Here is a 13,117-nt window from a genome sequence, read left to right as displayed (position 1 = left end):
AAATCAAGCTGACTGAGATGAGAATAATGATACTAACAATGATTTCAAAGGCGATGTTTTGAACACTCTATCCCCCACTTTCAAGAAAGCTGTAGGCATTTTAAACATTCAACTTAAGTCTCCAGACAGAAAATGCTGTTATTACACACAAAATATCTTAATTCCTAGAACGCACTCCTATATTCATAGCAGCGCTGTTTACAACAGCCAAGTTAGGGAAACAACCTAAGTGCCCAAGAACAGGTGAGTGGATTAGAAAAATGTGGTCGAGATACAAAACGGAATACCACTCAGGATAACAAGACAAACTCTTCCCACGGTGACAACGTTAAGTGAACAAAGACAGAAGGAAAAAGATAAAAATCGGACGGTGTCACTTCTCTGTGGAATATAGAGAAACAAAACAAAGGGTCATGTAGCGCCAAACCAGGAACAACTCCAGAACTCTGATTGTGGAACTGAGGTTAGAAGACAGGGAGGCAGGGTCAGGGAGAGATGGTGGGTGGGGAGCCCAGTGGACCACGGTGACAATATGGGTGCCTTGGTGGTGGATGTGTGTGGAAACAGGCACCTCTGAATCAAACGCAGTGTCGTAAACCATTGTTACTACAATAACAAAGCATAAAAAGCAAAAGGAACACGGGAATTAAAAACCTTTAAAAGGAAAATGCTACTGTTGCATACAAAGCACCGTCTTCATGTCACAATTATTTTTTTACTTCTGGAGTAAAACCGAGAACATGTTTAGGGCCATTTAGAAATAAAACAAGTGACTCTATCTTTAAGGTCTATCATCTAAGTGACTACAGACTGCTGTACAGAAGGAATAATCTTGGTTTGAAGAATGAAGAGAGATATGGCTCGGCACGAGGACACATGGAAGGACGAGCAGCGATGACGTCAGCAGAGGCCACATGGATCACGACAGGTGCATCCAAGCCCACCACAGCACATAGTAGGACCTGCCACACTAGCATTTAGGGAGGAAGAATTGTTACCATCACAGACATAGTGTCTGTATATAACTTGTAGCCTATTTCATATTCAAGTTTAACTAAAAAGCACATAACGTTTTATTGCATAAAGTGCTTTCTATATTTTCTTCCTAAATTCTTTTTATGAACTTTATAATATTTGACATTAAAATGGATCTACTTAGTACCTTTGAGAAAGGTGCATATAGCTGGTTCCTTCTGCACCTAGGTAAGTAAGGAAGCACTGCACGAATCTGAAAAACACACAGATGTTGAATAGTGAGACAATGGGCTGGACGACCCACAAGGAGGCGTGTCCTCGCCCCCAAACAGGGAAGATAAGACATTGTAAAATAATTTTAACAAGAAATAAGCTTGACTTCCTTGAGCAATGATGCAACTGTGACCTCTACTCCATTTTCATTTTCTCAAGAGCCTCTTTTATAAGACCCTGTTTTTTCACATTATTTCTAAGAAGAAAAACATCTTATTTTAACTCAATAATATGGATATTAACAAAGAAATGCTATCATTTCCACACTCAGACTTTCTTGTTCTGGATATTACACAGAAGGATGATGACCAAAGGTCCTGACTTTAGAAAGGATATGGAGGAAGCAAATTGTTTTTATCTTGGTGTGATTTTTGGCAAGTAATATAAAAGCATATATGGATTTGGATTCAAATGTGAAAATATCAGAAAGGATAAAGCCTCATTTCAGAGGCCTATGCTTGCTGGCCCGAAAGAATGACCCAGAAGGTAAGACTAAGGAACTATAATTTGCGTCCTCAGACGTCCTGAGGTCGTTCCCAGCCTGTTCACATTTTTCTCAAATATGATTTTTAAAATAGTGTAAAGAAGCCATTTAAGTTGGTTTTGAAAAGTCATTTCATTTTCTTATTTATTGTCATCAGATATTAAAATGGCAGAAACAGGGCCTCCCTGGTGGAGCAAGGGATTAAGCACCGCACTATGAGGCAATCCGTAGCCTCTGCAGTGCGAGTTCAATCCCTGCCAGGGAGCTGAACTGCATGGCATAGCAGACCTCTCTGGGCTTCCCGCTGCTCCCCTCAGCAGTGGATTTCCTTAGTCTGCCTGTTCTGTTCCCTGCTCTGTCTCTGGTGAATCCTCTCACCCCGCCCCCCCAGCTCTTCTATGCATAAATAAATATATCTTTGGGGAAAGAAAGGCAGAAACGAAAAAACAAAGACTAAATAAATGATTTTTCTACAAAACTTCATAACTTATCACAATTAAAATATTTTGTGAATGGTGAGAGTATTTCACCTGTTACTCTTTTATGCTTCCCAAAAACTTTAAAGGGGAGAAACACCGCATACTATTTATATTCATTTAATGAAGTTTTGTTGAATGTTACCGTATGCCAGCTACTATTTTAGCTACTTGAACGACAAACAAAGAGCCACGGTATCTGTGCCCAAGGAACTCCCCCAGGGGAGAAGGCAGAAACAAAAGCAAGTCATCCTTGGAAGAGATGAACAGTGCGTTGGTGAGAGTGCAACCCCACGCAGCTGTGCCGTAGACTAGATTGTGAAAATATGATATGGAAAGATCCATTTCTTCAGTGTATTTTCATCTACATTTGTTCAAGAATATACTGTCTAATGATAATTTGAATATAGAACATTCATAATTGACTTTATTTTAATGTTCTCGATCTACAAATATGTACCTTTTAACTATCAATACATGAGCAAAATTTGCAGCATTCATGCTGGGGGGATGATACTTAAATTTTCAGAAAAAAAAATCAGTGTGTTTTGTGCAAGATGGCTGCCTTGCGGGGCGCCCAGGAAACGCTGCCCACTGGCATAGCTGCAGTGAAGTTACCTATGGAGAGTCAGTTTATGTTTTAGGTGTTACAGATTGTGATGTCTAAAATAGGACAGATCCACTATATGTGCCTGCTATTGTTGCACAAACAAAAGCACAGGTGGCTAATTGGCGTATTTCCCTCTTCAGACCTTTAATTTACCCAGACCTCTCCTCTCCAACATTGTAAGCCTCTGGCATGCAAACATTTTCTTGGTGACTTCATTTTATTTTACAGAATTCAGGTAAGATAGAATCGATGCTATTGGTACCACTGGCAGTTTTCACATCGTATTTCTACCTCTGGACGCTGGCTAGGAGCTAACTGCATTGCTGTATCAAGTATCCAGACCTCACGTCATGGCAAGGTAGAGTGATTTTAGAGGTTCTGATAACTCTTCATTGCTCATTCCTATTATGATCCATTGAATAATGCTTTTACGCTACCCACTGTTTAGTTACTTGAACTACAAAAATGGCAAAAAGCCCTTCAGAAAAAGCTGGCCACGTCTGCATCTGGCTGACCTGACGTGCTTTTTCTCCTCATTGATGTGCTTTTTCACCTCCCTTGGTCATGATTTAAATGAGGAAACACGCCATGCAGTATTTTATTTAATTATTGTGACAGAATTCTTGGATTACTAGTGATAGAACCATAAAAAAAGCCCACAATTGAAGCAATTAATGTGTTCGTTGGTAGTTTATGTAAAGATGAAGTTTCATTCTTTCATAATTACAAAAAATTCCTATGATCTACCTTAAAAATTTTAATGTGAGTTTATTGTAAGGTGGTTGAGCTTACCTAATCTATTTATCTTGCTATTTTACATTTATGAGGGCCTCGAATAACTGAAAAGCAAGTATGCGGTGTCGATGTTTTTCATAAGATGGCGTTTCATATAATAAAATTCTCCCTCCAAACAGAGTATTAATTCCTGGATCAATATCTACTTAGCTGGAAAAATGCCACATGTATCATTAGCAATATCTTCTGGGACCTTACTCGTCCCTGATTTGTAGTCCAGGTTAGGTGGTTTATAGTCATGAAGCCACAAGGTACCACTGAGACGCAATTATCATGGAGATAGGCCTCTGCCGCCATGGCTGCACCTGCCACGCAGCTCTCCATGTTCAACAGCGTGGCTGAAAACTCCCAGAGCCGCTCACTTCAGTTGCTCATTAATACGTTTGTCAAGGTCAACACCATGACCCAAGGTTAAAAATAAAAACTGCATTTTATTTTTCTCTTTTAAAATTTCAAGATTGGTCTTCATGAGCCTGCCCTCATGCTCCTTGTAATTATTTTTAAAAAGACAAGAAGAGGAAGTGGAAACAGAATAAGAAGGAAAGAGCACATTCAAATATCTGGAGAGCACAGTAAGTGATGGATGTTTTCACTCGTTTCACCGCGGTCTTCAGCTGCTGGCAGAGGAAGGGGCCGAAACCAGGCAGGTGCTTTGTGTGAGTCACAGATTAGGAAAAGCTCAGTGCTCCCCAGGGCATAACATAGCACCCCCATGACCCCCCTCCCCCCTTTTGTCTACAATTCTCTTTGCAAGATCCCACAGGCTTGCTTATCATCAGTATCAAAGCTCAATGCATTGAGTTGCTGGATTTCTCAGGGATGGTTCTGGCACTGGAGATCCAGAGGAAGGCAGGCAAAGACCGGGCCTCGCGAGGCTTAGACTCTGGTGAGATAAACAGCAGTGAGCTGACGATGCATAATGTTTATATGAAATAACTATTACAAATAGGCCAATGTGTAACTGCAATGTATTGTTGCCCAGTGTTGATAGTCCCATGGAGAGAAACACCCCGGAGGGCGGAGACAGGAGACATGACAAGGGGGGTGGCTGCAACTCACCGAAGGTGACCAGGAACCGCGAGCTCTCTCACTGCCAGCGGGCACTGCCCCAGGCTTGCAGGAGACATGCAGGCGATCCTTGACATCCAATCCCGGCGTCTAGAGTGTTTTAGCGCACGTTCAAGTTTGGGCCTGACCATGAATACGCCGGGTAACCCCGGAGGAGACACCCCCAGTCTGTGTGTTGGGGCGACGCCCCTCCGAGGCAGGGCCCAGAAGGGCAGGTGGGACTGGGCCTCCCCGTATTCTGTACCAAAAAGGGCTTTGCACCGAGGGAGACACATTTTGAAGAACAATCACAAAAATTCTGGAAGATTCGGGAGGAGTGGCGCCTGAGGGGACAGCTCATCACTTAAGACTGTCACCGCAGCTGGCACGGACCAGCCCCATGAGGGCGGCTCTGGGGGACTGAGTGGTCAGAAAACGCAGCTTCATCTGTCCAGCCGGACCTGGCCGGAGAGACATGTTTACTTTAAGATATGAACAAAATAAAAGGTGACGAGTTGTCTATATTCTCTAGTTCAGATTGCGACATTTGTACAAAAGAACATTTATTCCGGACAAGTTCTTTAGTGAGGAAAGAAGATGAACTGATTTTAACTCCCTGCAGTCGATCTTGGACTCACAGCGACATCTTTCTGGACTCAATTTTTTTAAATCTGTAAAATGTTAGCAGTGCAGCACGGGATGTAGACGTGCCCCTCTGTGCTCTAAAATGCTGAGATTAAAAAATGAAAATGATATTAGCAATATAACACCTCTAGCCGAGAATCCATTTGAAAGGGCGGATTGCTAATCTGCTGTAAAACTAATAGCTACATATGATATGTCCATGCATGAATATGCTATGAAGATGAAAGAAACATGTGAAGCTTAGAGAAAAAAAAAAAAAAACTTTTTAAAAAATCATCGGAAAGGAGAGGGCTTTCAATTATTTTGAATTTGGGAGCAAATCTTCCCAGCAACCACAGAGCGATGCTGCCACCTACTGGCCCGATGACTAACACCGACAAGATGTCGCACGTCCTCAAAAAAATCACAAAGTAATAAATTCCCTGGGTCACCACTGGGTCCTCACCCTCTCAGAAGAGGATTATAAAGATTTGTGCATTTGTTCATAACAGGGTAGCAGTGAAATTCTATTTAGATCCATTTATTATAAACCTAAACAATACTGCTGCATTCCAGGTGGTCTTACCTGGTGATAAAACATCTCTACAGCCTTGTAAGAGGGAGGCGTTGCTGGTATCTTGACCAATGTTCCAGTCTTCTTTTACAGAGACAGAAAATGTTTTCCGGGACTCCCAGACACAAAGCTTTAGTTTCCGAAGCCCACATATACACCGCTTTTATGACAGGAAAACCCTCCAGTCTTGGGTAATGACTAGCTGTGTTAAAAGTGAGTCATTGGGTGCTAACAACACACTGTGGTTCTTCCCTCTCTGCACACTAATGCCCCTGACATGGCTGTGCCACCAAAATCCCTTTCATCTAGAAACTCTGGTCCTGAGCACCTTGCAGGGCTGTGGAGAAGGCAGCCATTTGCTCTCCTGGAGCTTCCCTGTGCCTGGTCAAGGCATGGATGCTGCCCGCCCCCCAGGCCCGACCGTGGGATACAGCAGGGCTTCCATCTGCTTCTGATTCTTTCTGATCCTGTCATACTGAAAATAACTGCTCCTCTCTTTTTTTAACATAAACTTCACTCTGACAAGGCAACAGAAAACAAAAATTGAGAGATAAAATGAAACATACTACGTACAATTCAAACCATAAACATACTAGCTCGTTCCAATTGTGATACCACAAACCTTGAATGAGAATATCATTTTAACATGAGAAAGGATAAAATCCTTACACCTTGTGGGGTATGTCATCTGAGACAAACGTAAACCCAAAGTTTCACTGGGTTTAATGTATTTCATAAATTGGTTGCAGTTCAAATATTAATACATTTGCTTTAAAAATTCTAGTACGGGACTTTAAATAAGTATGGGTGTGTGTGTGTGTGTGTGTGTATCAATATATCAGGAGATGATAATTAATGGAAAGCAAAATAGCAAATAATTGGATCTGTTTCTGGAAGTAGTTCTATGGCAAAGCAGTCATTCACTGAGAACTTTGCTCGGATAACTGCCAGGAAATCCAGGTACACAAGCACTGAACAGACTCCTTTGGTGCTGATCCCATCAAATTATATATATTCTATATCGCACACATGCTATGTGTTATATATTATATACTCCATCATGCATTATATAATACATGCAGCATGCACTATAACATGTAATGTATATCACACGCAACATAACATGTAATATGTATCGCACATGTAGCATATAATACACAATATATACATATATACAATAAATATGATATAACAAGCATATGAAATATATGCTGTGACCACAACTCAATGCTCTCCATTTTTAGATATTGCCTGCCATATGGACAATATTATTTCATCATTCCACATGTTGTGTGTCCTCCATTCCGTTATTATTGTAACTGTCTCTAAATATTTCATGTAGCTATAACTTTCATTTACTGCTGTTCTTGCTGTGGACACACTGAAAATCTGAAGTTCATGCGAATGTTTATCTATAAGTGCTCAGAGGAATGAGGCAGGCTATCACAGTGTCATGTAAAGCAAACGAAAGAGGTAGAAGTATGTTTGGTGACCCCTGTGCTTGCTACATTCAGTCAAGTTATTCCAACAGTTAAAAATAGGTCTGAGCCACCAGTGATTTACCAGCCACCACCAGGCTGAATCCACCGAATCTTCTTTACCTTTGAATATATCTTTGTTAGGTTGGGTGCTTTGGAGAGTTTATTCATTAGGTGTATTTTAAGATTCCAGAGATGAGTCACCTGACGCTTTGGGGTGCACTGGCCTGGCCCTCCCCGAGACCCAGCCCCAGGGCAGCAGCCGCAGGATCCCTCCAGGCCAGCATGGGGCACCCAAGATACTTTTTTACTATCTATTGAGGCAAGATAGGAAGGACCGAGGAAGGGTAAGAGGACTGAAGGAATGATTAAGGAGCTACTGAGTTAAGTCAATTTTATTTTCACAATTTTAAGATAAAATCTATTAAATAAAGTCAACAGATTACCCACCTGGTGAGATAATTCTTAATATATTACATATAGTTTTACTTTCCATACACAGCCTAAGAGTTTCACTTCATCTTGAGTTTAAAATTACTTCAAATTTCTTAAAGATAAGACTCTACTGCTGGATGGAAATTCCATTTTATTTATCTTTTCTTTCCACATTATGTATTTTAATTCTAAATGAGTGAAGATCCTAATGAGCCCCAAGTTGTGTGATCTGCTACCATAAGTCAGTGATGTAATCTGAGGTAAAATACACATTTTCTATGCCAGGTGAGTGCCTAGCCTGGCCTGAGTTACGGGTGTGTGACTGTTCTACTCTACCCTGTTCCCAAAGACAAGACCCTGTGGCCCTGCTTTGGTAAATAATTGACGCAAATGTATGGAGAAAATTCCAGATATTTAGACCAAAGAGTTCACATGACACCTGGCCTTAGTTTTGTGTCAAGCCCTAACTAACAACAATTGGTTTTGCACATAAAAATGTTCTCCGATTGTGTCCCTACTCAGTTATTCAATAGCTGTTCTTATTGGTGATCAAAGAAACGTGGAAAGTGGGTATTAGAGAGCTGAGATTGTGCCAAAGCTATTCAAAGCTTATCCGATCAAAGCAAGTCTGACTGTTGAGCCTATTGAAAATCCAAAAAATTATAAATAATAACTTGACATTTTCCCAAGGGGAATTTTTTTTCTTTTTATTTATCTATGTATGTAAGAACTGGGGTGTAGACCAGAGGTGTGGGGGGTGAGAGGATTCACCAGACAGAGTGGGGAGCAAAACAGGTGGATATACTGAAATATACTGCTGAGGGGAGCAAAGGGCAAGACAAGAGAGGTCTGCTGTGCCATGTGGGTCACCTTCCTGGCCGGAGATCACTCAGACCATTGTGGTGATAGCACGAGACTTAACCCCCAGGACACCAGGGAGGTCCCCCAAAGGGAAATTTTCTAAGGCATTGTTCTGTAGTATAGTCCTTGACAACACAGTTGGATTGATTAGTTGTTCATACACACACACACACACACACACACACACACAAACACGTGTGCACACACACACGGCGTTAGTCTAACATGAAGCATATTTTACAAAAGGTTAAAGAAAGCAGTTTTTTCCTAATTACTTTTAAAATAAATATAACCCAAATTATTTTGTCATATATGGCATGTTGAATTAAAAAAAATCCTTTGTGTGTAATATTTTTCCACAACAAACTAAAGAAAAATTAAGTCACAGCCAAGAAATTCCAAGCATTCTACAACATATTAGATATTTTGTTCACTCTTTCTACTTACCATTTTTTGGCTTTGACCTTAATTCAAAAATGAGTATTTTGCACATTAATGAATACATTATTCAGAGTGTATTTATGTATTACAAATCATTAAATGTCAACAGATATAAATGAGGAATCATCAACAAAATTCCCATTTATACAAATAAAGTCAGTGGATAGCCACTAGGTAATATAGAGGTCATAGCCCATATTTTCTAGTTCATGTTCTAGGATATTCTTTTTGTCTCTTTATGGATAATTTGAACAATATGACCTTAGTGCTTCTCTTAAAGATGTCGTATTGCGTTTCAGCAGATTTCGCTCAATCATCAATCTCATTTTTACTGATAGTCTGTGATACCTTGATAGTCTTTATTTTAACATATGTGGTTATGTGCTCTCCTGTTCTTAGCTATTCTCGCTCCACGTTTACCTATGGAGGGGCACACTTGGGGCAGTTCACTGCAAGCTGTATAAATATTAATTGATTCCCCTTCATGTGCTTTGGGTCCATGTTTTCAAAGAGTGGCATATATGTTTAAAGAACATAGTAGATGACATAGCCATTGTGAAACAGCAGTAAATGTTGGCTACTTTTCAAATTGAGAGGAAAAAATAAAAATTCAAATAGAGCCAAATAATTTTTTTGCAGGAGAGCAAGACAAAAACTCTCAGCTTGCTTTGCTCTTGAGAAGAAACACCCCGGAGCGCGGGCTCGGGCAAGCTTGCGCTGTGGACAGTGTGTAAGCGGGGATCGTATCTCTTTTTGTTTCCTCCGGCCCCGTCACTGTTCAGAACAGTTTGTTTAGGGGAGGCCTCATTAATGGTTCTTTACAGCTGACCCCTGCTGTAGAGGGTATTACCACTCCACAGGTTTCTATCACACAATTTTCTGGGTATGTCAAAAGCATATGTCAGAGCAGAAAGGGCAGAGATAAACCTTGGGGATTCTAAAGAGTGGCACCTGGCTGGAATTCAATTTGTCAGGAAATGTAAAGCTCTGTTGCAATGCACCAAGAAGCTTGGGTTAGCTGCAAATGACTCATTTGCTGGAGTTTAAAATTAACTCAAAGGACCCTCTGTGACAGTGTTCAAGCTCTGTACAAACATAATGCTGAAATATTTAAACCCAGCACAAATTATGTTTTGATTCAAGACAATGAATATGCTTAATTAAACTGGCACTGAAAATGTAAATATTTTAGCTTGTATCACATTAACGCTAAAACTCTGGGAATTAAATTGTACATTTCTAATCTTTCATAATGATGAAATTCAAAATGTTATTGTTGTGTTTATAAAGGAGTCCATTGTTAGGCAGCATATTCATTACCAGACAATGGTTACGCATCTCATTCCACAGCAGGGAAGGGATTCAGTAGTTCAATATTGCATGCAATCAGAGATTTTACCAAAAATCAATACCATAAAATATGGGGTTCTAAAATCCAACGTCATATAAAGAAAAAAGGTATCCCAGGGCCTCCCCTGGTGGCGCAGGCAGTTGAGCACGCACTGTGAAGCTGTTCACAGCCTCTGCAGCGCTGGTTTGATCCCGGCTGGCGGGCGAGGGTCCTACATGGCGCTATAGACCTCTCCTGTCACGCCCGCTGCTCTCCTCTGCAGTGTATTTCATCAGTCTGCCTGTTCTGTTCCCCACTCTGTCTCTGGTGAATCCTCTCACCCTCCTGCGCATCTGGCCTGTACCCTGGTTGTTGTATAAATAAATAAATAAATCTTTAAAAAGAAGGTATCCCAATCAACTGACATTTACAACTATAGTCATATTCTTTCTTTCTTTCCTTTTTTTTTTTTTTAAGATTTTTATTTATTTTTGTACAAGAACCCAAGTACAGGCCAAATGAGCGGGAGAGTGAGAGGATTCACCAGAGACAGAGTGGGGAACAGAACAGGCAGACTGATGAAATGCACTGCTGAGGGGAGCAGCAGGTGAGACAGGAGAGGTCTGCTCACCATGTGCTCGGTTGCTCGGCGGCGGGCCGGGATTGAACCCGTGCTGCAAAGGCTGCGGACAGCTTCACAGTGTGGCACTCAACCACCTGCACCACCAGGGAGGCCCAGTCATATTCTTTCTTAGTGGACACTTTTATAATAAATTGGCATTCTAATTAAATAAACTGAAAGAGAAACATAACATACACTTGGCCAATCAAATATATTTCTTGCACACATTTAGTAGTCATATGGATGACTCTTCACTCACACATCCCAACAGCTTTGAAATTTCTTCCAAGTGCTTAGAGTGTTAAAGATGTCTTTGGTTAATGAAGTGAAATTTTGGAAAGAACCCGAGGAAGGGGCTGGTGGCAGGAGAAGCAGCCACGTGATCAGAGGGTTGGAACTTCTATTCCCATATCTGCCTGCGAGGTGAGAGGGGCTGGGCATTAAGCCTCACTATGACCGCTAGGGATTTAAATCAGTCATGCCCATTAATAAAGGCTCCATAAAAGCGGACTCACAGGGCCTCCCTGGTGGCGCAAGGGATTAAGCACCACACTATGAAGCAATCCACAGCCACTGCAGCATGAGTTCAATCCCCGGCTGGCCAGGGAGCAACCCACATGGCACAGCAGACCTCTCCTGTCTCCCTGTTGCTCCCCTCAGCAGTGTATTTCAGTACATCTGCCAGTTCTGTTCCCCACTATGTCTCTGGTGAGTCCTCTCACCCCCCACACACACCTCTGGCCTATACCCCAGTTCTTGTATGCATAAATAAATAAATCTTTAAAAAAAAAAGCGGGCTCATAGAGTTTCCGGTCTGGGGGTACTGAGCGCTGCACCCAGACACTACCTCTCCTGGCCTCAAGCTACAGGAAGATAGAAACTCCTTTGCTCAGGAGCTCTCTTTGTCTTCGCCTGGAAGTTGAGTCTTATCCTTTAATGTTGTTTGTAATAAAATGGCTGCCTGGTGATTTGAAGGGTTTCCTGCTTTCTGTGAGCCACTGTAACAAATTAATCAAACCTGAGGAGGGGGTAGTGGGACCCTCTAATTGGTTCTCACTTGGTCGGAAGCACAGGTAGTGGCCTGGACTTGCAACTATTATCTAAATTAAAGGGTCCTGGGAGACTGAGCTTTTAACTTGTGAATAGTTATCTCTGGGTAGATATCTTCAGAATTAGACACTCTGCTAGTGACTTTCTGGTAGGGGAAAGTTCCACATACGTTAGAATTGGGTCCAGAAGTACTATACAGGTCCTTTTGAGGTGCAAAAGTTATGCTTTGTGTAAGAACTAACAGGAAAAAAAAAAAGCACAGAATAAGTCAAAACACCACCGTGACTTTCCAATTTGTGTAAAGGTTATTATTTAATAAGGAAATCATGTCATATAATTTTAGGCATTTTATTTGTAATCTAATATTGATTTCACTTTATTTTTAACAATTTGGTACAAGGACAAAACATGATAACTAGATTTCAATTATCCCAATCTTAGAAAATCAATGCTGTCAAAATTTTGAAAAAAAAAAAATCTGAAATTCAAAGTTCAGTTGACTTTTGTTGAACTTTAGAGTGTAAAGTGCTGGTAGAACATGTTATTTCAAAATACTTAATTGAAATGACAATTTTGAAAGTGTGACAGTGTGCATCTGTAGCATTAAACTTATTAACTTTTTTTGTGTGATTAATTTCCCATCCTACTCCACAGTCACCCATATTGCCAGGATTATCTTAATTCTATGTCTATTTTCCTATTCATTTACAGATATTGTCTTTAATCACAAATGAGAGAGTAAAAACTCAACTGGATTTTTAAGGAAAATGTGTACCATGAGCAAAAATATTCTGGGGGACATGATGTCCAGGGATTCCCAGCTCCCCTTCAACATGCTGAGTATTATCACCTCCCCTGGAGTGTGACCTACACCTACTGACTTGACCAGAATGATGGAAAGATGCTAGGACAGCATTGCTATGATGAGGTTATATAAATTGTGTGACTTAGTCTCAGGTGTCCTCTCTTGCTCACACATTCAGAGGGAATTCTGCCGCCATGTTTTCATTTGTACTCCATGACCTTCATGACAATACGTTAA

General features: G+C 40.9%; 1 long non-coding RNA gene across 1 annotated transcript in view; it reads right to left on the bottom strand.

The window, feature by feature from the left end:
- Positions 1-1,200: 1,200 nt before the first annotated feature.
- LOC119234384 (uncharacterized) overlaps positions 1,201-13,117 on the bottom strand; it is a 197,518-nt gene continuing 185,601 nt past the window's right edge. Inside the window, exon 4 of the long non-coding RNA XR_005122605.2 lies at positions 1,201-1,228. This is a non-coding gene — a long non-coding RNA (uncharacterized LOC119234384). The remainder of the gene's footprint in view (positions 1,229-13,117) is intronic.

The sequence above is a fragment of the Talpa occidentalis genome, unplaced genomic scaffold, assembly GCF_014898055.3.
Source record: "Talpa occidentalis isolate TD23 unplaced genomic scaffold, MPIMG_talOcc4v2.1 talOcc4.8, whole genome shotgun sequence".
Lineage (NCBI taxonomy): Eukaryota > Metazoa > Chordata > Mammalia > Eulipotyphla > Talpidae > Talpa > Talpa occidentalis.
The sequence above is the reverse complement of the archived record's forward strand: the minus strand, read 5'-3'. Positions and strand labels throughout refer to the sequence as shown.